The 22916-nt window shown below is 44.5% G+C and overlaps 1 protein-coding gene across 19 annotated transcripts in view; it reads left to right on the forward strand.

Annotated features, from left to right (window-relative positions):
• CMKLR1 (chemerin chemokine-like receptor 1) overlaps window positions 1–22916 on the forward strand; it is a 60575-nt gene that overhangs the window by 20967 nt on the left and 16692 nt on the right. The window contains exon 1 of one of the 19 annotated variants that reach the window (XM_072600218.1): window positions 70–5079. The exons of 12 other annotated variants lie outside the window; for them this stretch is intronic. The gene's annotated coding sequence lies outside the window, so the exon portion shown is untranslated. Of the gene's footprint in view, window positions 1–69; window positions 5080–8240; window positions 10208–22916 lie in introns of those variants that run through there. 6 more of the 19 variants (XM_072600217.1, XM_072600235.1, XM_072600233.1 and 3 more) reach the window with 6 other exon arrangements.

The raw sequence follows: 22916 nt of genomic DNA on the forward strand, positions 1-22916 counted from the left end.
CTCCTCCTCCTCTCTCACCTTTGCTGTCTCCTCCTTCCTCAGATCCTCTTGGTCTCCTTGGCTGATGGCCTTTCCTCTTAAGCAGAAGTCAAGAAGGAAGCTTGGGTGAGCTCAGCCTCAGTCCTCCTGGGAGGCTCCTGACAAGCGCTCCCGCAGCCTGGCATGGGCAGTGCCCACAGTGGAGGAACTGAGACTATTCACAGAGGACTCCTGCTTTCTAGGAGACTGTGGCTGGGCACAGCTGAGAGCCTAGGACTCTACATCCTGGACAGGGAAAGGTGTCATTATTGCAATGGGGAATTCTGGTTGAATGTGGCCATGCAGTGAAAGTGTCAATTTGCAGTATAATGGAGGGAAAATCTTTACCATGAATTCAGGAGCTCTAAGTTCTAGGCCTCAGTTCTAGTTCTATATAAACTTGGGCATGGACTTTTCCTTCTCTGGCCCTCAATTTTCTCTTTTGTGTGGGTTGGACTACTTTCCCAGCTCTGCCCTTCCCTGTTCTAAGGCCCCTCCCAGCCCTGACATCCCCTGTCCTAAGGCCCCTCCCAGTCATGACATTCTATGAGTTTACATTTCCAACAAGCTGATACTGTAACATTCTCTCCAGCAAAGATATAAATTGCAACCCATTGTCAGGACAACTTCCTCACAGAGCTGTCCATAAGGACAAGGGACCATATTGGGAGGTTGCAATACTCTTCTGTGGAGGTCTTCTTGACAGCTACCCTGCCTGACACTCACCTTTAGATCCTACATTGCTTCCAGCTGCATTCCCATAATAACCCTAACCCTCCCCCTCTCCCATGATGCCTCCATATCTTTCTTCTTCCTTCTCCCCACAATTTATATGGTTGAGAATTAGATCACCCCTTCTCCTACAACATTTTCCAATAGGATGCGCGCTGACTTTTCAGTAAGAGCACCTGGACTCATATCTCACCTCTGATACCAACTACCTGGGTGACCTGGGGCTTAGGCTCCCTGGGTCTTCGTTTCTTCATCTGTGAAACGAAGAGGTTGGAGAAGAAGACTTCTGGGATCACATCCCAGTGGGATCCTATGACTGACTGACTGTCTTTTGAACTATTGACCGCATTTCTTATCCTTAGGGGTTTTGATCCCATGGAAAAGGTTACTAAACCTGTTGAAATACCCAGCTAAGGGGTTCGTATTTCATCCCCAAAGTAGTAACATTCTAGATTCCAGACTACTAGGATAGCATTCCAAGAGTTTTAGATTCTAATGTTCTACAAAGATCTCCATCTACCCATAATAATGATATTAATAATAGCTAGCATTTATACAGTACCTACTATGTGCCAGGCAGTGTACTCAGTGCTTTACAATTACTATCTCATTTTATCCTCACCACAACCCGGGAATTACATACTATGATTACATCTGTATTATAGATGAGGAAACTGAGGCAAACAGAAGTGAAGAGACTTGCCCAAGGTCACTCTGCTAGTAAGTGTCTGAGGCTAGATACAAACTCAGGTCTTCCTGACTCCAGACCTGGAATTCTATCCACTGTACCCCCTAGCTGACTCTTATACCCTGCCTCACTGTCCTCATTTACCCTAACACACACACGTATGTAACAGAAGACAACCAAAGCATCTCAGAGCTTGAAGAGAACCCAGAAGCCCACCCCCTCTTCCCCAATTCCCTTGAATTTAGTTGTTATATTCATAAATATATCTCCTTTGTTATGCATGCATATGCAAAATAAATGTAACATATATCAATACGTAAACTAGGATCTGCGTAGAAAATAGGCCACATAGAACAATATGGAACAATACTGCTTTTTCATGCCCTAGGCCTCTTTGGCAGTCTGAGAAATCCCAGGGGCCCCTTCTCAGGATGTTTGTCGCCCTATTCATAACTGAAGGAGACGCTAAATTTCACTTAGAGATTAATGAACTTGAAGATGTAAGTTTCTTTTCCCCAGTCCAAGTTCATAGACCCCCTGAACTCTCTCCAAGGGCCCTTTGGGGCTGCATGGTCCCAGGTTAAAAAGTCCTGATTTCTGTCTCTAATTTCATACCTCCCCCTATAATCTATCCTCATGCCTAATACATTCATACTATGCTTTCTGGTTTGTCAAGGGCTTTATATAAGTTCTCATCTGTTCCATACAACAACCCTATTAAGTGTCTGAAATGAGATTTGAACCCAAGACTTCCTTCCAAGTCCAGCACTCAGTCACCTAGCTGACTGATATTCATCCCTAACCTATACTTATACCTATATTGATACTTGTACCTATATCTGTATCCTCTCCATCTCCATCTATATCTAGGTCTATATCTGTGTCTGTATTCATATATATGTATGTACGTATTTATCACAGGGTACACATCCTGTCTCTCTCCTTGACCTCCTTTCGAAGGCAGGACCCATCTCCCTTTTGTATCCCCAGCATGTGACACAATGTCTGGCACACAGCAGGTGCTCATTGATAGTCCATTCTCTACCTGAATATCAATCCCTTCCTAAGTTCAGAGCTGTCACCATACTCCAAACTGGGGAGTGTTGAAAGATACCCCAAGGAAGTCCAGCTGTGACTGGAAAAATGCCTCTTACCTCTCCCTGCCCACCTCACTTCCTATCTTACTCAGCATCTACTGGGTAGATGGCAGATGCAGGTATCTCTTAAAGTTTTAATGCTCTTTGAGGCTGAACACAGTGAAAAAAGTTAATTGTGTGGGGGAAACGTGATGTGGTAGATGTGAGTGCCATCCAGAAAGTGTTTAGGAGGGGTGGTTATCCTTCCATCAGCTCAGTGTGAAACCTCAAAGCCACTGTCCCTGCTCCTGCTCCTGCTCCTGCCCCTGCTCCTGCCCCTGCCCCTGCCCCTGCCCCTGCCCCTGCCCCAGGGAGTCCTAGAGGTCAGAAATCACTGTGTGTGTGTGTGTGTGTGTGTGTGTGTGTGTGTGTGTGTGTGTGTGTGTATGTTGGAAATAACTGCAAGGATAGACACTGGTGACCCTGCCTAGGGGACCAAAGGCCCTCCCCACCCATTGTGACTCTGCTTCCTGGAAATGGCATAAATCAGACCAGTGCCCCAAACAGGAAGCAAAGGTGGCTTCCTCCCAATACCACCCCCTTCCTTGTTCAGGGGTCCCCCTCCGGGCCTTCAGTTTTACAGTCTATAAAAGGAAGGTGCCAGGGGAGGGAGGATGCATTAGAAAGGCTTTGATGTACCTCCTAGCTCTGACATCCCCTGTTCTAAAGCCCCTCCCAACCCTGAAATTCCTTGTTCTAAGGTCCCTCCCAACCTTGAAATTCCTTGTTCTAAGGTCCCTCCCAGCTCTGACCCTCTGAGAATCATAGACTTTAAACTCAAATGGACCTCAGAAGTCATTTAATCCAAATCCCTAATTTTAGAAGAGGAGAAAACTGAGACCTGGAGAGATGAAGAGACATATTTCTACAGCACTTTAAGATTTGAATAGAGCTTTGCATTATTATATCTTTTGATCCTGACAACAATGATGGGAGGTAGGAGCTATTAGTATGACCCCATTTTGTAGACAAGGAAACTGAGGCATAAAGAAGTTAGGTGATTTGCTAGGGCAAAGGGTCCCACAGCTAATAAATATTAGGATTCATACTCGAGTCTCCCTGACTCCATGTCCAACAGGGCATCCATGATGCCACCCTGCTGCCAAAGATCACGTCAGTGGCAAGTCCTGGATTTGAAGCCAGGTTCTGTGACTCCAAATATGGCCCTCCCTTTCAAAAACTCTATCATATTGCTCCTCACTGTGTGGTCTAAATTAGCATCAACTGTGACACCCTGTAACTCTAAGGTCCTTCCAATATTCTGTGTTCAATGTGCTAATATTCTTCCTTTCAAAAAATTTTTTTAATTTAAGTTTTTCAGTGAACAAAAATTTATTTTATCTTCCTCTCATCTCCCTCTGTATTGGGGAATAGAAAAAAGAAAAAAACCCAAGATCTTTCTAAGAAATATGTATAGAAAAGAAAAATGAATCCACTTCTCAGTCCAAAAAAAAGTTTCTATCTATACCCCAAGTCCCTCTTCTCTTCATCAGAGGTAGGCAGCATGCTTCATCCTGATGCATGGAATCATGGATGGTCACAAAATTGATTGGAATTCTTTCAAAGTTGACTGTCTTTACAATATCATTGTTATTGCAGAAATTCTTCTTCTGGTTCTGCTCCCTTCACCTGCATCAGTTCACACAAGTCTTCTCAGACTTTTCCAAAACTGTCTTTTCATTTCTTGCAGTATTTTATCACATTCATTTACCTTGCTCGGCTGTTTCTCAATTGATGGGTCTGCCCTCAGTTTCCCCTTCATTCCTCCCGCCCAAAGAGCTGCTCCAAACAGTTTTGTTCAGGGAAGTCCTTTCCATCTTCCTTTGATCTCCTTGTGGATTAGTATAGGACTGGTATCGAGGGTCAGAGGTATTCATGGTTTAATTGTCTTTTGGGCATCGTTCCAAATTGCTTTCCACAATGACTGGTTCAGTTCACAGCTCTGCCAACAGTGCATTAATGCCTTGCACTTGTAATAATCTAGGCTCAACGTGTTCCCCTAGCTCATTCCCCCTGCACAGGATTCTCTTTCTCAGTTCCTGCAGTGACCTTGTTCAAACTTGTAGCCTTTAGGAATGGGGGTAGGGGAGGCTGTCCCAGGTGAAGGCAGCGGTCAGCACTCGATTGTAGCCTGGGGATGTTGGTGGTGTCTGTGTGTGATGGTCAGGAGAGATTGGAGTCTTTCCTCCCTGACTCCTATTTGGAAACAGGGTGGGATTTTTCCCTCTATCTGGGGAGCTGGCAGCAGGTCAGCCCCTGAGCATCAGCTGCCTGATTCCTGGCCAGGGAATTCCAGAGGCAAGGGAACCAATAGGGCTCATGCCCAGTCCTCCATCTCTCCAGCTAGCAGCTGGGGGCAGCCAGGGCTCTGTTCTCTCCTAAGGCACTGCAGTGCCCGGTAGACTTGTAGCACTTCCTTCTCAGAGGAGCTGATCTGCTCCAGAGGTGGAGGTCTAAGCTAGAACCTTTCAGGGGACGTTTGGTTCTGACTGGAGCTGGAGGTGGGTGAGTCTGCTTTGCTGTTGGCATGGGGGTGGGGTGGGACTCTGTTGTCTAGGCTGCTGTAGCCAGGGGACAGGCATTGCTGATGCCCGTTGGCCACCTGCTGATGATGTGAAGGGTGGGGATGGGAAAAGGGTTAGATGTTCAGCACTATGCTAATTGGAAATACTAGGAATGGCACCTGGTTGGAAGCTTTGAATGTGTCACTGACAGTGAACTTCTCTACAGACTGGAGTTTAGAGATGGACCAGGATGATGAGGGCGAGGAGTCTGCAAACTCTTTTAGAAAGTTCTATATAGTTCTGGTTGAAGGAGGCAGGGAGGCTTGCTGTCTCCCCTGAAGTGTGTGTGTGTGTGTGTGTGTGTGTGTGTGGGTGGGTGAATGGGACAGGCACTGCTCTTACAGTCAGAAAGCTTCAGTTGGACTCCCCACTCCGATGCTTAGTAGATATGAAGCCCTGAAATTCACTTCACCTCCCAGGGCCTCAGTTTTGCCTCTGTAAAATGAGGGTAGCACCTATCTTTCAGTGTGTCAATTTTTTTAGTTTAATTTTTTTCAATGAACAAAAATAGACCTTTTCTCTCTTTACCATTTCCTCTCTCCCTTACCACTGGAAAAAGAGGAAAAAAACAAAACCCCTTGTAATAAATATGAATAAACAAGCAAAAACAATAACAATGAATTCCTACAGAGGCTATATTGATACATTATAACCATCAAGACATGCATTTTTGTATGTCTTCTTCTGTACCCTGAGGCCACCACCTCTCCGTTAGGAGGTGGTGGTGTGAGCAAAGTGCTGAAAACTCTATATAAATTACTCTGTATAATTACTGTGGTTATTATTATTGCTTGAATGGCTACCACGTGGAAGAGGGATTAGATTTGGTCTACTTGGCTCCAGAGGAGCGGTGTGGGGGAAAACTGCAGGAAGGTAGATCTCTAAATATGAAAAAAAGGCATCTTAATAATCAGAAATGTCCAGTATAGACAGACTCATGGGAATATTGTCACTAGAGTATTCAAATAGGGGCTGAACAACCTCACTTCGAGGGAAGGATTTGTCACATTGATGATTTGTGATTTTGGGAACTGATGATCTCACAAGGGAGTAACCTTCCTGTCACTGGAGAGATGCCTACATTGGATGGAAAGTTGGACCAACTGACCTGTAAAGTTTCTCTGATGCTAAGATTCTCTCTGGGTCTTGGTTTCCACACTTATTCAATGGACATACTTGTCTCTGTTCTGTTTATACAAAGGTCTGTTGGGAAGAGAGATATGAGGGTATGCTTGAAGGACTGGATTTGAAACAGGAGGATGGTGGGGTGGGGATTTAAGCACCATGTCGTGGTTTTTGTTCTGACTGTTTGTGACCCCATTTGGGGTTTTCTTGGCAGAGAAACTGGAATGGTTTGCCATTTCCTTGTCCAGTTCATTTTACAAATGAGGAAACTGAGGCAAACAGTGTGAAATGACTTGCCCAGGGTCACACAGCCAGTAAGTGTTTGAGACTGTATTTGAACTCAGAAATCTGAGTCTTCTTGACTCCAAGCCCAGCTCTCCATGCACCATGGCATCCCCTAACTTCTTCAGCAGCTAGACAGAGTCTCCAGAAGGATGTAAAGGATTTGAGAGCTACCCCGCTGCACTGATCACCACTAAGTCATTTACATTTTCTGAGTCTCAGTTTCCTCATTTATAAAATGAGGATAATAAAGCGTGTGGTAGTGACCACACAGGCCTGTTGTGAGGATCAAAGGCGATGTCTTCAAAGCAATGAGACAGAACCTTAAAGCGTCTAACAATGCCAACTATTGGGATTCAAGGAGAAACCAGATCTGGTGGTAAAGTATTATGATTTTACTTGTCTGTTTGAAAAATATACGTTTACTCTCTCCCAGGGGCACAGTGATATTTCACTTTTTGCATCTACAGTTAGTACATAAGGGATTAGTGATAATAAAAAAAGAGTTAAGTCATCAGATAGGAGGAAATGAAGGGCTGCTACTAGTGTGAGACGTGACTGGGGGAGTTTAGCTCTTCTAGAGACAGGAAGTCCAGCAGAAACAAAGAATCATCCCACCGACGTCCTTTTCCAGGTGAGGAAGTTGAGTTAAGTGACTTATCCAAGGGTTCACAGCTAGTGATTACCTGAGGGAGGATTTGAACTCAGGTCTTCCTGAATCCCAATCCAGTGCTGTAGCTGCTGCTTTCCTATTAATCTAGGTGGTCTGAGAGCAAGTATTTCAAGTCAAGGTACGGTTAGGGAGGATGAGGAGGGGAGATGAAGCAGGGCTAGGATGAAGGAAAGGCAAAGAGAGGCCAGAGGAAGGATCTGGGAGCTGAGCAGAATTCTTTTCCCCTTGCTGTGGTTTTTCAAGGGTCCCCAAAGTCTAAGGTGGGAAGAACTGTGGGTAGCAGGAGGGAAAAGCAGAGAGGAGTGACAGAACTTCTGTGGCAGACTGAAGATTTGAGATTTGTACTCTTCCGTTTGGAGAGTCAGTGGTAAGATTGCCCCTTCGGGGTCCCGCAATCTGGGCTGCTGGCTTGGCTCTTATTAATCGCCCCTGTGACCTTAGGTAAGTGATTTCCTCCCTGCCCTCTTCAATTTTCTTATCTTCAAAGTAAAAGGATTGAAGCTGAATTTCTCTTAAGGTCCCTTCTAGCTGAGACATTCTGTGACTCAGACCCAAAAAAGACAGAAAAGGACTGGTGTGTTTGTATTGGCTGTTCTTGGGGTTCTTGGGTCAGTCTTGCCTTCAGATCTTTCCTGGCTCAGGGAGGCTACCCCTCCCTGCTCTGGCTTCCTGACTGGGTGTGCCCTGTCTGACCCCTGCCCAGGTTATGGGGGCCCTACCTCCCTTAAGACAAGGCCATTTAGCACATGCTTCTAAAGTGTATGGGCAAGGGCCATTCTACCCACCCTGAACAAGGTGGGCATGCTTTAGCTAGCAGTGGAGCTAAGTCCACCCAGTCCCTGATCCTCCAGAGGCCCTGTCAGTCAGATTCTCTCTCTCTCTCTCTCTCTCTCTCTCTCTCTCTCTCTCTCTCTCTCTCTCTCTCTCTCTCTCTCTCTCTCTCTCTCTCTCTCTCTCTCCTCTCTTCTCTCTCTTTTGCTATATATCTGTGTGTCCCTCCTGTTTCTCTATTTTTCTTTGTCTCTATTTCCTTTCCTTTTTCCCCTCCTATCTGGTTTTTCTTTTCTTCTGTCTCTGTCTCTCTCCCTCCTGCTCTTTCTGTTTTTTCTTTTTCTTCTTCTATCTTCATGCATCTTTTTGTCCCCCTTGTGTGTCTTTCCCCTCTTTATCTCTGTCTCTCTATCTCTGTGTCTTTTTCTCTGTCTCTATTTCCATTCCTTCTTTCCCTCCTCTCTATTTTTTCTTTTCTTCTGTCTCTGTGTCTCTCCCCTCTCTGTCTCTGTGTCTCTGTCTCTCCCTCTTGCCCTTTCTGTTTTTTCTTTTTCTTCTTCTATCTTCATGCATCTTTTTGTCCCCCTTGTGTGTCTTTCCCCTCTTTATCTCTGTCTCTCTATCTCTGTGTCTTTTTCTCTGTCTCTATTTCCATTCCTTCTTTCCCTCCTCTCTATTTTTTCTTTTCTTCTGTCTCTGTGTCTCTCCCCTCTCTGTCTCTGTGTCTCTGTCTCTCCCTCTTGCCCTTTCTGTTTTTTCTTTTCTTCTGTCTCTGTGTATCTTTTTTGCCTCTCTTCTCTGTCTTTGTGTCTCTTTCTATCTCTCTCCCTGGTTCTTCTTTTTCTTTGTCTGTCTCTGTGTCTCTTTCTCTATGTCTCTGTCCATCTCTGTCTCTCCCTCTCTTCTGCTCCTCTTCTCCTCTTTCTTTCTCTGTCTTTTTCTTTCCTCTCCTCCTCTTTGTCTTCCACTTACTCTTCACCTCCCTTTCATCTTTCTCTGTCTCCCTCTGTTTCTTTCCTCTAGGTACTGATCCGCCTGCCTCACAGCCCCTCAAAAGTTGCACCCCGGTGCCTGGAAAGCTCATACTTTGCTCCCTCCTATCTCCCCTTTCCCCAAGCTGCCTTGAACTTTGTTGTGAAGCCGGGTTCCGAGAACTCAGTCAAGTTGTCTGTAGACGTGTGGGTTGATAAAGTGACAGGGAGACAGAGGACAGACAACAGGCAATCTTTGCCAGAATCGAGTCATCGGACCGAATAAGGCCTTTAGGATGTGGCCCCAACGCTCTGGTACCCACAGGGCACGAGGCTGCTCCAAAGTCAACAACCTGCCTCTGCCTCCTGGTTCCAATCCCATTTTTGTCCCTCTGCCTGCCCCGCCCCTTCCCTCTCTTCCCCGAGGCTCCAGTCTTCCTTTTCCCATCCATCTCCTTGGCATTCTGCTCACATGCCCACAGAGCGAGGCGAGGCAGAGCCTCTCGGTTCCAGGAGCCAGGACCAGGCAGGGTCGGTGCACTAAGGGCGGTAGTGGTTTAATTAGCTAATGAGAGGCCCCTCTGGTATTTACTGCGGAGGAAGCGACCACTTCCGCTGCTGGATGGCGGATGACACCAGAGTCTTTGAAAGACTGGGATGGAATTGAGGCTGGCCCCAGACCAAAAGGGTGACTCGTCCAAAATGACTCCTGGGAGCTCCCCAGCCTTCCCTCTCCCTCCACATCTTTATCTCCATTCGGGTTCCTTCTGACCAGGGCCAAGAGCCTCCCCCTGTCAAGTCGCTGCCAACATTGTAGCATCCTCTAAGATCAGAGCAGGGGGATCTTGGAGCTCCATCTTATTCGCCGGGTCCTTCTCTTCTCAAACTTTCTGACTCCAATTATAGTCTCTCTGCAGATGCCTCCCAGATCTACAGATACAGTTGGGGTCTTACTCCAGAGCTCCTGTCCCACATCAGTACCTGCTTTGTGGGTGTCTAAAACTGGATTTTCCACAGCCATCAGCAACTCAACATGTCCAAAAGAAAACTCATTGTCTTTCCCTCCAAATGCAACTCTCTTTCCCAGCTTCCCTATTTCTGTTGAGGGCACCATCATCCAACCACTCACTTAGGTTCACAAACTCCGAGTTATCCTAGATAGCCCAGCACATAGCGTATTGGCTCTGGAGCCAGGAAGACCTGACTTCAAATCCAGCCGCAGACATTTAGTAGTTGCATAACCCTGGGTAAGTCACTTCATCTCTCTTTGCCTCAGTTTCCTTGTCTGTAAAGTGGGGACAATAATAGCATCTATCTCTTGGGTTGTTGTGATGATAAAATGAGATAATATTTACAAAGTGACTAGTAAACATGATATGTAAAATTTAGTTACATATAGTTATATTGTAGCTGTATATAAATGATACATATGATATAGAAAAGTTAATTAACGTGGCATAAAGGTTAGTTCTTATAGCTTATTATATCTTATAATTATGTCTAATTGTAATACGTTATTACATAGAATTATAATTAGAATATTATTTACAAATATGTGTGTTGTTTTCCCTGATAGAATGTTAGTTTTTGAGGTAAGGGCTATTTCATATATGTCTTTCATATGCTTTATATATGCCTAAAGAAATGCGTATTGATTAATTGATACTGTGGAATCCAACTCTTTTCATAGGTAGGGAAACTGAGGCCAAGAGAGGGGAAATGATCTGTTCAAGGTCCCACAATGAGCTGATTCAGGGACTCCCTTCCTGGAGATTTGAGGCTAGCTCTGTAACTGGCCATTGTTTCTTCTTTGACCCAAGGCAGAAGGAAGATTGATCTCTCTAAATCCCTTTCAACCCAAGGACAGGAACTTTTTGAAATCTCAGAGGTCTCCAGCTTGTGAGTACCTGTCCCTCAGGAAGATAAGGGCCATCAGACTATGGTGTGGATTGCCAAGAGAGACTCGGAGATTATTTTCTTTGGGTCATTTCCAAAAGGGCCAGGAATCCATTTCTCTGGAATGCATGGGTACAGCCCTGCCTGGAGGGGAGAGAGGGATGGACAGGTGCGTTCCCCCCAAGGATCCCGGTGAAGGCAATGGGGTGGCCAGGTTTTCCCCAACAAGATCATAAAATGGGAGGAGCCATGAACTTGGGCTCAGAAGACCTGAGTTGTTATCATGGCTTTTATTAGTTGCATGACCTTGAGCAAGACAGTTAACCTCTATAAAATGGAATAATAATTTCTGTCTCTGATCAAAGGATATGTAAATTAAAATACCATATTCTTAGGCTAGATCATTGATTGTATGCCATATAATCATGCTGTACAGTCTAGTGGACAGCATGCTGGACCTGAGTTCAAATCCCAGGCGAGTCGTTGCCCCTAATCACCATTTCATCTTCTACCCTCACTTCCCAGCTTTTTGTCCCATTAGATTGTAAGCTTTCTGAGGACAGACTCTTTCTCAATTGCTCACAGCAGTAAAAACAACAATTAGTTAGTATTTATATATCGTTATGATGTCTGTGAAGGACTTTACATGTAACAATAATAATGACAACTTTATCTCAGTTTTCTCATTTGTAAAGCAGGGCTGACGACAGCATCTATTTCCTGGGATTGCTGTGAGGATAAAACTAGGTACTATTTGTAAAATGCTTTGTAAATGTTAACATGATATATAAAGGCTAGTTATTATTAAAAGTAACATTATCTATCTAATCTATCTCCATTTTCTCACCCTCTGACACATTAATTGTGAGACCCTGAGTTGTCATTTAACATTTCTCAGCCTCAGTTTCCTGGCCTGTAAAATGAAGAAGTTGGACTCCATAGCCTCTAAATTCATGTTCCTATGTAGTATCAACTGTGCTGTATAGTGATCTGTTACTGTTCTTGTCCTTTATTCCCCAAGGGGGCCAAAGATACCATGAGCGCGATGTCTTGAACTTATGCAAGAATTGGGTTTAAGTTGACCAATGACTTTGATCCTTTCCAGTGATAAGGAAGAAAACAACACGTTACAGTTATGGAAGAGCTGAGCTTGGGAGTTCAAATTTTGCCTTATTTAGCTGTGTCATCCTGGGTAACTCACCTAAACCCTCTGTGCCTCAGAGCCCTTCCTAGGATATATCTGCTCAGGCCCTTACCTCCTCTCATCAGGACTGTTGTAATGGTGTCCCAGCTGTCTTCACTGCCTCATTGAGGCATCTCATGTAGTAAGGGTTCTAACCGTGGAGTCAAGATGCACTTGGGTTCAGATCCTACCCCAGACACTCACTAATTATTTAACTGTGTGCCGCAGTGTCCTAATTTTACAAGCGAGGATGGCCTCTAAGGTCCTTTGCAGGACTAACTCTAGGAGGCCGAGATACCCTAATCCATACTCTGCACAGCTGCCAGAAGATGTTGCCTCTAACTCAGATCTGAGAAGGCCACTCCCTTGTTCCAGGGCTCCCCTATTACCTTTTGGGTTGAAAGAAACTGGACATCAAAAACCCTTTACAACCTAACTCTAGCTGGCTTCCCAGACATATCATAATATGCCACTTACATGTTCTTTATTCTATCCCAAATGGTCAAAATGACTGTACCTCAAATCCAACATTCTATGTCCTATCTCTACCTCTAAGCAGGTCTTTCTCTATGTCTGACATGTATTCCCTTCTCATCTCTGTCCCTCAATTATCCCTGGTGTGCAGGGTGCTCAGGAGAACTAGCACCTCTGGTGGGAGGGCCCCTGAGACATTTTCAGGGCTACTCATCCACCTTTGGTGTCCACCTGGCACTTATCTCTAACTTAGGGCCCCAAGAAGCTGTATGTAGTATGCACAGGGGCCCTGCCCTAGTAAAACAGTCTTGGCAGATTGGGCTAAATCAGGTTGAGGGTAACCAATGGGTTCAAACCTACTGGTGGGTTAGGGGGTGTGGAAGACTTCCCCCAGTGAATGGGCAGATGAGGACAATTTGTTCCAACAGTCATGAAGGTGACTGAGGCAGGCACTGTGGAATGCTTAGAGCTTGGTTAGACACCGAAGATGCCAGGGTTATTCACTGCATGGAGGGCCATCAGCAGTCATTTTGACTTTTGTCCTGGACTTGGATAACTCTGGAAGAGGGAGTGAGACCAGTGGCTTTGTGAGACTCAGTCATACTTAAATCCAATTTCCCCATGAGTCAAGATGTCATCCATGCTATCCTTGGTCCTCTTTGAAAATGAAGTCTAACCACATCCCTGATTTTCCTTCAAACTCAGCTCAAAGTTTGTCCTACATGAGGATTTTTCTGATCTCTCCCCTCCCATTCCCTGGATGTTAGGGCCTAACCCTGCCCTGAAATCCCTTTGTCTTTACTCACATGGGTATGTACTGGTTTCTTCTGAGAAAACGTAAGCAATTTAAGGGCGGGGACTGTTTCTTCTTGGCCTTGTATCCCTGGAGCCTAGCCCAGTGCCTGGCACATTGTAGAGGATTATTAATAGTAATAATGATAATAGTAAGCCATAATAACTGTACTGCTTTGAAAGCATTTTGCAAATACTTTACACATTTTCCATTTTATGTGTACAATTTACAGATATTCTTTAACCCTCACAACCATCATCTGTAGGCTGAGCACATGTCTCAGAGGTGGTTCGATCAAGTCAGAGAAGATATCATATCTGTACCTCCCCAACCCCAACACCACCACCACACACGGACATCTACACAATGCACACACTTCCCTAGGTGAGTTCCAGGATGACACAGCTACATAAGGCAAAATCTGAACTCCCAAGCTCAGCTCTTTCCTAACTGTGCCATGTCGCTTCCTTCCTTATTGCTGGATAGGATCAAAGTCATTGGTCAACTTCAACTCCGTTCTTGCATAAGTTTACCTCCATGTGAGGTAGGTGCTGTTATTATCTCCAATTTACAGATAAGGAAACTGAGGCAAACAGAGATTAAGTGACTTACCCAAGGTCATACAGCTAGTAAGAGTCTGAGATCCAATTATCCAATTTGAACCAGGCCCAGTGATCTATCCACTGTGTTTCTTGGCTATTATATACATTCTTACTGATTGATTGAATTGCCAAGTTTTTTGGGGGTGGGGTTGTCCCCCAGGTTTAGGAATCTAGCCATCTTTTGTAATAGAATGTTTTTCTTTTAGGGTCATGAGAGTCTTTCCCATTTCACTGGGAGGAGGCATCAGTTCCAGGTTGATTTCCAGCCTTTTGGGCTTTCTCTCTATCCTGGACAGCTGGGGTAGGGCCCTGGGGCTACTCCTGGGACAGTCAGACCCAGACTTTTTCTGGGGCCGAGCTGTTCCAGAACATCCATCTGTGTCCAGAGGGGATGGCCTTGATGTTTCCGGGGGTGAGTGAGTGCACCCTGTCCCCCTGCTGTCAGGACCTCTGCCAGACATGTGGACAGCATAAGAAATAAGACATGAGGAGGATTGGGGGGGAGGGGAGGTTCACCACTAGAGAAGCAGATAACCCACAAGGGAGATAGCCAATCTGTGTCAATGGTGAACACAGGCATGGTCACAACGCCTAGTATCTCTCTTATGACTGCTCTGGCTGTGAGGAAAGAGCCGATTTTTGGCTGGAGGTTTTGTCTAAGCCCATTTAGGATTCCTGGAGCCTGAGAGTAGGAAAAGATCTCAATTCTGCTGCTTATTATCCATGAGAACATGGTCAAGTCACCTGACCACTTGTGCCTCAATTTCCTTTTGGGTATTAAATCAGATGTTTTTTTTTCCTTTCAGCTTTAACTATATATACCTGATTTTTCTCCAATTTATTCTTTTTATGACTTGTCTGTTCCTAATTGTTTACATGTCACCTCTTCTATTGAATGAGGAGTTCCTTGAGAGCAAAGATTGGTTTTTGACCTTTTTTGGGAATCCCAAACAGTGCTTGGCATACACTAGGTGCTTAATAAATACTTGTTGACCTGTCCTATCCATTACAATGTGATAACATTTATATCTTTAGCATAAGTCTGGCAAATAGTAGGTACTTAATAAAAGTTTGTTCCCTTCCCCTCTTTGAAAGCAGAACTTTTCTTTGTATCATTGGCTCTTAGTATAATTTCTGACACACAGTAAGCATTTAATAGATGCTCATTAACCAACTCACCCCATGACCAATTTAATTTAATTCAATTAAAAGTATTTATTAAGTATCTACTACATTCCATCCAAGTATAGAGAAAAGGAGGGCCAGCTTAAATCTGGGATTAAGTCCTGGCTTTTACACTTACATAAATGAGCAACCGAATCTCTCAATTCTCAAGAACAAACTGCTGAGTAGGGAGAGGCATTGATTTGCAGAAGTGCATTGGCGGAAAGGGAAGTGTGTATGTGTGTGTAGATGTCTGTGTGTGGTGGTGGTAGTGGTAGTGGTGGTGGTGTTGGGGTTGGGGAGGTACAGATATGATGTGTCTTCTCTGACTTGATCAGACCACATCTGAGATGTGTGCTCAGCCTACAGATGACCACAAGCCAATGGGTAGAGAGGGCTGGAAATGTGTCCTCTGAGGATTGACTCAAGGGAGTGGGGAATCTTCATTCTGGAGAAGAGAAAGTTCGGGTAGATGAGACAGTTTTCTTTATGTAAAGGAATGTCATATAGAGAGGAGGTGTTAGATTTGTTCTGCAGGGCTCCCAAGGGGAGAACAAACGATAGAAGGTGTAGAGAGGCTTATTTAGGTTGGAAGTCAGGAGTGGAGTCAATGGGCTACCTTGGGAAGTGATGGCTTCTCATGATCATTCTTCCCCACACTGTAGAAGAAGTGCTTGCTTGGGTATGGGTTGGGCTAGATCAGAGGTCTCTTCCAGTTCTCACATTCTAGAAATTAATTGTTTGACCTTAGGCAAGTTACTTCATCTTGGTACAGTGGAAAGAGCACCCTGAAACCTGGGTTTAAGGTCCTTGAGCCCAGAGACCTTTTAGGGTTTCTCTTTGTGTCTCTGGCTTGCTCTTGGCACAGAACCTGACACATTTTTGTTGTTGTTGAGTTGTTTAAGTTGCACCTGACTCTTCATGACACTGTTTTCTTGGCAAAGATACTGGAGTGGTTTGCCATTTCCTTCTCTAGTTCATTTTACAGATAAGGAAACTAAGGCAAGCAGGGTTAAAGGACTAGTGCAAGATCACACAGCTAGTAAGTTCTGACTCTGTATTTGAACTCATGAAGATGAGTCTTCCCTATTCTAAGTCCAGTGCTCTATCCACTGCACTCTGTAGCTGCCCGCCTGGCACATAAATAATAAATCAGCATAGTAAGTTTAATAAATTCTTGTTGATTGGCAGATTGAAGTCTTACCTCTGTTTCTTACCAACTGGATGATTTTGAGCAAACAGTTTAGCCACTCTGGGCTCTCAGGTTCCCCGCTGATAAAAAGAGAGGATTGGACTCCACGGTGTCTGAAGTTCCATCTGTGCTAATGGAGAGGCTCAGTACATTGTCTGGTACATAAAAGGTCCTTCATAAATGCTTGTTTGATTAATTGGGAAGGGAATGGGGATGTCTGGGGGGATTATTTTTATTCATTTAGCAAATATTCTTTGAGAAGTCTTTGAGAAAGCTCCTCATCCTGGAGATATCAGGGGTACACAGGTGAATATGAGACTTTTGGTCCTTGCCCACATGTAACTTATGTTCTAGCAAGAGGCATCAGTCATGGATATTTGGAGAACTTTCAAGGAAGAATGTGGTAACATCCACCAACAAAGAATAAAGAGGCATGCATTTAGAGTTTGAAGGGACTCTGCAGATCATTTTGTTTAACCCTAGCCTCACTTAACCGAGGAGGAAATTGAGTCCCAGGAGGGTGTGTCTTGCCAAGGTCACTCAGGTAGCAAGTGATAGAGACAGAATTTTGATCAGTCAATTAAATGCTTACTATGTACTAGGCACTGTGCTAAGGGCTAAGAATGCAAAGAGAAAATTAAAAAAAAAAAAAGATCCTACCTTCAAGAAGCTAACATTTTACTGATGGAGACAACCTGACCATAAATAGGAATATAATAGAAGATGCAGAATAGAGGGAAGGTAGTCACTTTAAATGGGAAGGCACTAGCAGCTGATCTAGAACCCAAGTCCTCTGATGTGAAGATCACTCTTCTTTCCCTTTTGTCAAGAAGCATCTGGTTGTTGCTTCCATAAAGCTTAGAGCCTTGTAGGGGATGGTAGTCATGGGTATAGCCAGTCAAGCAGCATTTATTAGACACCTACTATTTGCCTCAGTTTCTTCATGTATAAAATGAGCTGGAGAAGGAAATGGCAAACCACTCCAGTATCTCTGCCAAGAAAGCTCCAAATGGGGTCATGAAAAGTCAGACATGATTGAAAAATGACTGAACAGCAAAAATGCATCAGGCACAGAGCTAGGTGTTGGATACAAGGGAGAATGTGGTAAGAGACATAAATGTGGTATAAATAAGGACTTAGAACTGGAAAGGATCTTAGTGATTGAATAAAGGAAATGAGTCCTGGATTTGGGAAATAGGGGAGATGGGTTTGAATCTCTGCTATTTCCTAGGTCTCAGTTTCTTTAATATGAAAAGTGAGGGGGTTCGATCAGTTTCTCTCTCAAGATCGCTTCTAGCTTGAGCTGTCATTTCTTAGAATAGATTGTTTCTGGAATCAGATGACCTGGGATAAAATCTCATGTACTACATGTGTGACGTTGGGCAAGTCATATAGTAATACCACTAGCATTTATACAAGTGTTTTAACTTTTTGAAAGCATTTTAGTAATCTTATTTCATTTTAACCTCACAATAATCCTGGGAGGTACCTGCTCTGATCATCTCTACTTCACAGATGAGAAAACTGAGGCAGAAAATGGTTAAATGACTTTCCCAGTGTCATACAGCTAGTTAAATGTATTAGGTTAGTTTTGAACTCAGGGCTTTGCTGACTCCAGGTCCAGCTCTACCTAGCTGTCTCCCTGGGCTCCAGGCTCCTCATCTATAAAATGAAGGGATTGCACATTGTCTTTTCCGGCTTGAAATCTATGATCCTATGATTTTATGCCTAGAGGTTCCGTCCTTTGCTGAACTTTGCCACTATGTGGCCAATCATCCCATCTCTCCTTCCCTCCTCCCCCCCTATGCATTTGCCACAGTACTTCCGGGCTTCTTCTGCCCAATCTGAAGAAGGTGGTTGCCATGGGGACCAACTCCCAGCCAGGGAATGGAAGTTGTGAATGTGTTGATGGACTTCCTGGACTCTGGCAAGGGTGTCTGGGGAGACTCCTGGAGATGGTCGGAACACCCTTGAGGGATAAGCCATTTCCCTTCCTGTGGGGCCAGAGAAGAGAGGGTCTGGGATCCCATCCAAGCATCCCCCAAACCCAGGCCTCACTCCAGTCTCCTCGATTTTCCTTAAAGAGTCTGTGGTTGCTGTGGAAACTATGATTTTCTTTTTAAAAGACAAACAGCAAATGTAGGTCAAGGTACAAAGATTGAGAGGCACATTCAATCTGTTTAGAGTCTGTACTTCCCAGACAAGACTCCTTGCTGGTGATGCCCCCATCCCATTTCTGAGCTATGTTCTCTAGTAAGTTCTCGTCCCTCCAGGAAGGCAGGAGAACTGAGGAGCTTCTGGGGTGCTGCGGATGATTTGGAAGATTCACACAATTGAAAATAGAGAGATGGGTGGCAAACTAGCAGCCCTGGATAATAGTGGCTTCTGAGGGTCTCTGGAGACCAACTGGTACCTCAGCAGCAGGGTTATATCCACCCTAAAGAGATATCACTTCTGGCTCTCCCAAAGCTTGAGTCATTCCCCTGGAAGAGAGACTTGACCCAGCCCTGTCTCTCCCGCCAACGCCTTGGTTTTTCTAATCCTTTGGAAGGGGAGATGCCAAACCAAAGTCCTTTCAGCCAAATGTTGAGCAAGTTCCTACTCTGTCTTTTATTCTTAATTACATTAACAAGATCATCCAGGACTCCTTGGCAGGAAGTCTCCAGAAACAAGATGGCCTTGGGGAGAATGAATACTGTCATATGGCCAGAGACATCTTTAAGGCCCCAGAGCTCTGGATATCTTTGGGAGAGAACTCACAGGACCTTGAAGTACTTTTATGAGTTTTCTCAAATGGAAGGAAAAAGACTGGGAGAGAGATGGGCAAGGGCTGAAATGGCTGGAGGTGCCATCTCCAGACTTCCTCCAACTGGCCACATGTTCAAGACATTTATCCATGTTTCTGATGAGTTCCAGAACTGGACTGTCCAATGCCAAGTTCTGCTTGGCTAATTTGTACTTCCAAGAAGTGTTAAGTCCAGCACGGACGGGGTGGTGCACATAAGCAAATGCTCTGGGTTTCACACTCCTTCCTGTTCTTTGTTCAAGGGAAGAGCTGGTCCTCAAAGGTTAAGAATAGGGATCCAGAGATCTAGAACAGAGATCTAGCACTGAAAGGAGTCAGAGGGGTCATCAACTTCAACCCTTTATTTTACAGAAAGGGGAAGTTGAGGCTTAGAAAACTTTTGATAGGCTCCAGCTTTTAGAGTTGAAAGAAAATCCAGTCCAACCCTCTCATTTTACAGATGGGGAAACTGAGGCCCAGTTTTTGTCCAAGTGTCCAAAGTGATTTGTCCAAGGCAGGCTATACAATTTCCGCAGTAATAAGTGGCAAAGCTGAGGTTTGCATCTAGGTCTTCGGAATCCAAATCTATGTGTGATCTTGGATAAATCACTTTCATTCTCCAACATAGTCCTCTTCTTTGCAAGATGAGGATTTTTTGAACTTGAAGGGCCTTCAGAAGTTAACTAGTCTCATATTTCAGATGGGAAAAACTGAGGTCTAGGGAGGTCATGAGGCTTACTCAAAGTCACATAAGTAGCCAGTGGTGGGATTTGAACCCAGGGCCCCTTCTCTCTCCCTTTCCATAGTTCTGCACTGCCACATGTCACTGGAAATTCTCCTGCTTTCTCTTCCCTTCCCTCCCTGTGACCCCAATTAGTCCAGAAGTTTATTGTTGTTCAGTTGTTTCCGTCATGCTTGACTCTTCATGACTCCCCTTGGGGTTTTCTTGGCATAGATGCTGGAATGTTTTGTCATTTCTTTCTTCAGCTCATTCTACAGATGAGAAAACTGAAGCAAGGAGGGTGAAGGGATTTGCTTAGGGTCACATAGATAGTCAGTGCCTGAGGCTGGATTTGAACTCATGAAGATGAGTCTTCCTGACTCCAATCCCGGCACTCAATACACTCTGGGTCCCAGATGTTAGAAAGGCAAGAAATAGATCATAGAGTCGTATATTTTGAGTTGGAAAAGGGTTTGAGGGGGTTTGACTAGAGATCTTTTAAATCAAATTCATTCATTTTACAGATGAGGCAACCAAGTCTGGAAATATTCTTTCATCATATTCTTACTTGGTTCCCTCTGTAGGGAACTAGTTATGAAGAAACACCTCAGCAGAGAGTTTGATTCAGCTTTCAGGTGAGTGTGGGCAGTAATGGAGGTCTGGAGCAGGGATTCAATGGATCAGCTTCTCCACTTGAGTTCCTAGGAGAGTGCATCCTGAAGTCAGTCAATCAGTAAACATTTATTAAGTGCCAACAGGGACAGCTAGGTGGTACAGTGGATAGAGCACCAGTTCAGGAGTCAGGAGGACCTGAGTTCAAATCTCACCTCAGATACTTGACGCTCACTAGCTGTGTGACCTTGGGCAAGTCACTTAACCCCAATTACCTCATCCTGGGTCATCTCCAGTCACCCTGATGAATATCTGGTCACTGGATTCAGATGGCTCTGGAGAAGAAGTGAGGCTGGTGACCTGCACAGCCCTCCCTCACTCAAAACAAAGTCAAGTGCAAGTCATGCCATGATTTTTCTGGTGGCATGGTCTTCTTCAGCAATTAAGGACGAACATACACACACAATAAAGTGCCTGCTATGTGCCAGGTACCGTACTATGTGCTGGGGATATAAAAAGAAGCAAAAGACAGTCCCTGCCCTCAGGAAGCTGACAATTAAATGGGAGAGGCCATGTCAAACAAATATACATAAAGCTAATCATATACAAAGGCAGTTCAAATCCAACCTCAGACACCTCCTAGATGTGTGACCCTGGACAAGTCACTTACCCCCATTTGTCTCAGTTTCCTCATCTGTATAATGAGTTGGAAAAGGAAATGGCAAACCTTTCTAGTACCTCTGCCAAGAAAACCTCAAATGAGGTCATGAAGAGTCAGACAAAACTGAACAACAACAAAAAATCATATACAGGATGAAAATGAAATAATTATCAGAAAAATGGCACGAGTTGAAAAAAAAGGCAGAGAATGATGGTTTGCCTGCAGGGGGCAGCTCTGTCTACCCAGAACTTCTCTGTGGGTCCCCTCAGTCCAATTAAGATTTGCCTTAATGAATCAAGCAGATCTTCAGAAATACAACCAATCTTTCCATCTAGTAGGAGAACCAACATGACTCAGAACCTGAGTCAGTCACAAGTTAGTTTAGCCAAAATAAAGGGCATGAGGGAGGGGACCACTGGCTGGATAATAGGCTTTCAGGTGTTCCTCCCAGAGTGAGGAAGGATGTACATTCTCTGTGGGGTAGATTAAGACACAGCCTGAGAGGCCCAGGAAAGTGAGAGGTTTCCCACTTCTACCACTTAGTAGCTATTTCAGAGGGTCAGGGATCTAGAGGCAGCTAGGTGGAGAGTCAGAAAAGACCTGAGTTCAAATCCAGCCTCAGACTTTTACTAGCTGTATGACCTTGGGCAAGTCACTCAACCTCTGTCTGCCTCAGTTTCTTTATTTGTAAAATGGGAATCATCACAGCACCTACCTCCCAGAATCAAATGAGAAGGATTCAATGAGATAATAAATTCTAGCTATCACTATTGAACTGGAAGAGGCCCCTTCACTTCACACATGAGGAAACTAAGTCCCCAGGAAGTGAAGTGATTTGCCCAGGGTCATCTAGGTAAATGTCAGAAATGGAATTTAAACCCAGGTCCTCTGACACCAAAGCCATTGTATTCTTTCGGTAATAGTATGCTATCCTCTCTAGCACTGAGCTGATCCGATTATATAATGGAGTTAGTAGTGCTTTACCTTCCTGGAGGCAGAGACCTGAGCCAGGGGATCTCTTGAGGCTTCTACCAGTCTTAAAATGGAATGATTTTCCTCAGATGTCCTGATGCAATGGAATGAGCCATGGAGCAAGTCAGGAGACCTGAGTTCAAATCCTGTTCTGATACTGTGACCATGGGCAAATCACCTTCCCTCCCTGAGTCTCAGTTTCTTTCCTCTGTAAAATCAATCAATAAGCATTCGTTACTGGATATTTTGCACCAGGCATAGGGCAGAGATAAAAATGAAACAGTAACTTACACAGACTCTTCTGTTTGGTATTTAAAGTTGTTCACAACCTGGTTCCAGTCTTCCCTTCCAGCCATACACTCTACTTTTCAGCCAAACTGGATTTTTTGCTATTCTTAAAACATGACATTTCCATTTCCCACTTCCATGCCTTTGCACAGGCTGTGTGCCTTTTAGCAGGTAGTGGCCTCTCAGTCCCTGGAGGTCTTCAAGCAAAAACACTTAGTTGTCTGTATGTGACAGGGATTCCTTTTGACTCAGATTAGACTAGAAGGTTTGATTTTAGGTTGGCCTTAGAGGGCAGATCCAGGATCAATAGGAGAAAGTCAGATCTAATGGTAAAGATGCAGATTTAAGCTCATTATCAGAAGAAACCACACCACAACCCAAATTTCCTAGAACACGGGCTGCCTTGAGAGGGAGTGGACTCCCCTTTTTCTGGAAGCTGGCTAGGGATATTGCAGTCAGAATTCCTGCTCAGGTCCAGTGTGGCTCAGATGGCCAAGGAGATCCTGTGATTCTTTGTGCCCAGCCCCACACTTCTCAGTAAACTGTCCCAGAGAGTATAAACACTTGACTACGTTGAGTCTCCATAGACTTTTTTTATTATTACTTAGCAGGC

This window comes from Notamacropus eugenii, chromosome 4, assembly GCF_028372415.1.
Source record: "Notamacropus eugenii isolate mMacEug1 chromosome 4, mMacEug1.pri_v2, whole genome shotgun sequence".
Lineage (NCBI taxonomy): Eukaryota > Metazoa > Chordata > Mammalia > Diprotodontia > Macropodidae > Notamacropus > Notamacropus eugenii.